Here is a 3,850-nt window from a genome sequence, read left to right as displayed (position 1 = left end):
ACAGAGGATGAGATGGTTGGATGGTATCATGACTCTATGGACATGAGTTTGAGTAAGCTCCGGGAGTTGGTGATGGACAGGGAGGCCTAGTGTGCTGCAGTCCATGGGGTCGCAAAGAGTCAGACACAACTGAGCAACTGAACTGAACTTGAAATATATTCACCTTCATAACCATATCCATATTTATATTAAACTACCTTAAGCTACTTGGAACTGATTTACTATACTTGCAGTTTCTCTGTCGTAATTTCTCATTTTATAAAATAAAGATGAAAACAGTGCAGACTTCTCTGGTGGTCCAGTGGCTAAAACTCCATGCTCCCAATGTAAGGAAATAAGAGTTCCATCCCTCATCAAGGAACTAGATCCCATATGCCTCAACTAAGTGTGTGCATGTCACAACTAAAGATCCTATGTATCGCCACAGCCAAATAAACAAATGCTTTTTCTTTAAATACAGATAACAACAATGATATCTATCAGATCAGATCAGATCAGTCGCTCAGTCGTGTCCGACTCTTTGCGACCCCATGAATCACAGCACGCCAGGCCTCCCTGTCACATCACCAACTCCCGGAGTTCACTCAGACTCACGTCCATCGAGTCAGTGATGCCATCCAGCCATCTCATCCTCTGTCATCCCCTTCTCCTCCTGCCCCCAATCCCTCCCAGCATCAGGGTCTTTTCCAATGAATCAACTCTTCACATGAGGTGACCAAAGTACTGGAGTTTCAGCTTTAGCATCATTCCTTCCAAAGAAATCCCAGGGCTGATCTCCTTCAGAATGGACTGGTTGGATCTCCTTGCTGTCCAAGGGACTCTCAAGAGTCTTCTCCAACACCACAGTTTAAAATCATCAATTCTTCGGCGCTCAGCCTTCTTCACAGTCCAACTCTCACATCCATACATGACCACAGGAAAAACCATAGCCTTGACTAGATGAACCTTTGAAGAACAAAAAAATAGTGTCATCAAATGAATACAGAAAGTGCCATAATTAAGCCAGAGTACTTGATCTCAAATCCCCTAGCAAAAGCAACATCATGTTTTGCACTGTATCTTTTTGGAGGGGTCTGACTCATATCATTTGGTTTCTTCTTTGTTCACAATTCTTTGTTAAAACATGTTACATAAGATGACATAGTTCTCTTTATACTTCTTAAACCAGTAAGTCCTAGATTAATCCAGATGTTTACATATACCTCATTGCTCTATGGAAACAGAAACCCTTTTTTTTTCTGATTTACAAGATCCTCCCAAATCAAAACACTTCATACATCTACTCTTATTTCTGACCACCCTTACTAAGTCTTCATCCTAGCCTTTGTTCTTTATATATAGATCATGCCTCAGCTGAATCAGAACACATATGAAATGCAATTCTCTTGGTCTAGATTGTCTAATCCATTCCTTGCTCCTAAATTATATTCTGAATGTGAAAGTGTTAGTACCTCTTTGCGACTCCATGGACTGTAACCCTCCAAGCCCCTCTGTCCATGGGATTTCCCAGGCAACAATACTGGAGTGGGTAGCCTTTTCCTTCTCCAGATGATCTTCCCAACCCGGGGATCAAACCTGGGTCTTCTGCATACAGGCAGATTCTTTACCATCTAAGCCACCGGAGAAGAGGGCAAATTATAGTTTGTGTGTGTTAGTTGCTCAGTTGTGCCCGAATCTTTGTGACCCCATGGACTGTAGCCCACCAGGCTCCTCTAACCATGGGGTTCTCCAGGCAAGAATAGTGGAGTGGGTTGCCATTCCCTTCTCTTAGGGGGCGGGGATGTCTTCCTGACCCAGAGATCAAACCTGTGTCTCCTGTATTGTAGGCAGATTCTTTACCATCTGAGTCACCTTCCACTATAAATTCCACCTTCACTCTGTCTGACAAATTCTCTGATTTTCTAAACTTTTTAAAATCAGAAAATTCTATTTTAAATTGGTATTTTATGTGATAATTTAAATAATGCAATTATATTAGTTTCAGCATAGTCATAGTTCCTAATTGATTGCATTACATATTTTTACTAGACTATTCATTGTTTCTTATGTATTTGTATAACATCCCCCAATAAGTGTAGTTTTCTTGGGAAGAAAAACATGTTTTTTATGAAAAGTTGTTAATTATGTGGGAAAATGCTTATTATTTGGTGTTGAATGAAAACAAGCAGGATAAAAATTGTATATACAAGATGATCTCTACTACATAAAAAAGGGTAGAAAGAAGAGTAAAAACAAATATGCTAAAATAATGATAATATTTTCCTCTGGGTGGTGGAATTATAGGTGACTGTTGTTTTCTGCCTTAAACTTGCATACTTTAATTTTTCATATGAGTGTGTACTTTTATACTCAGGGGAATTGCTTAATGGAACACACATTTTAATTATTTATCCAAATTTTACTCCTGGTGCAGATCTGTTCAAGCAGACACTGGTGTTTCCTTTAACAGTAGCATCATAAACACCTTTGAATAATTCCTTCACTTTCTCTCAAATCATATTTATATTGAGAATCACATGTTTCTTATGCATATACTCAAACCTCAAATTAACCATGTATATGGTTAGGATGCTTATATTTTTAGTGAGAAATAAACCTGAACAGAAGTGTTTCAACAAAATAGGATATTAATTGACTCAGAGAACAGAAATATCAAAAGTATGCCTGACTTCAGATAGAAATTGATCCAGAAATTCAAGACATTATCCGAGTTCCAGCTCTATTGTCATTCACATCTCTTTCCATCTTCCTCAGCCTTCACACTTTGGCCTCAGGCTATCTCTCCTCATAGTATCAAAACAGCTATAGTAATTCCAAACCATGCATTCTCAGAGTAATAAACCTCAGGAAAGTGAAAGTGAAAATGAAAGTTGCTCAGTCATGTCCAAATCTTTGCAACCCCATAGACTTACACAGTCCATGGAATTCTCCAGGCCAGGATACTGGAATAGGTAGCCGTTCCTTTCTCCAGAAGATCTTCTCAACCCAGGGATTGAAACCAGGTCTCCCACATTGCACGCAGATTCTTTACCCGTTGAGCCACCAGGGAAGCCCAATAAACCATGTAGAGAAGAGAAAATCATTGACCCAAATTCTCAAGAAACCTCCTGAGGTTTGTTATGGCTGGACTGGATCACATCATGTGTCTACACAAGACTCATTTATTAAGTGAATGCTGTACACTGATTGGTTTAGGCTAATCTGGACCCATCTGAAGCTAGATGTAGAATCAACTGCATGTAAATCATGTGGTTGAGAAGATGGCAGAGCTAAAGAAAAGATAAATGTTAGAAGAAATTCAGAATACAATGGGCCCTTGAACATATGTGAGGGTTAGGGGCGCTGACCCTCGGCACAGTCAAACTTTTATGCATCACTTGTGTTGGCCTTCCATATACATGGATCCTCCATATTGGTGGTTCTGCATCCAACTATGGTGTAGCGCTATAGTATTCACTACCGAAAAGAAATCAACATAAAAGTGAATCTGTGGAGTTCAAAATCTTGTTGTTCAAGGGTCAAACACACTTTTATATGCAAGAGGAGGGAATCTGCTCAATAGCCAAACAAACACCAAAACTAAGCCAATTTTTTTAAGCATTCAATAATTTTTTTCTCTCTCTTGATGGACATTTTTGCACTTGTAGTATTGGCAGAAACAATTTTAAAAGTGAAATCTTCTTAGTTCCACAGAGAGCACATAGAGCAAATTATTCATGTCATATACTGAACTATCATAGATTCTGCTGCTTTATTCTTTACCAACTAAATCTACTGTTTGACTGAGAACCATCATTTACGTCACCCTTTTCTATACATCTCAAGCAACAGCTGGATGATATGGGGTTTT

This window comes from Bos grunniens, chromosome X (assembly GCF_055505025.1).
Source record: "Bos grunniens cultivar Pamir isolate PY7600 chromosome X, Bosgru_T2T1.0, whole genome shotgun sequence".
NCBI classification, from domain to species: domain Eukaryota; kingdom Metazoa; phylum Chordata; class Mammalia; order Artiodactyla; family Bovidae; genus Bos; species Bos grunniens.
The sequence above is the reverse complement of the archived record's forward strand: the minus strand, read 5'-3'. Positions refer to the sequence as shown.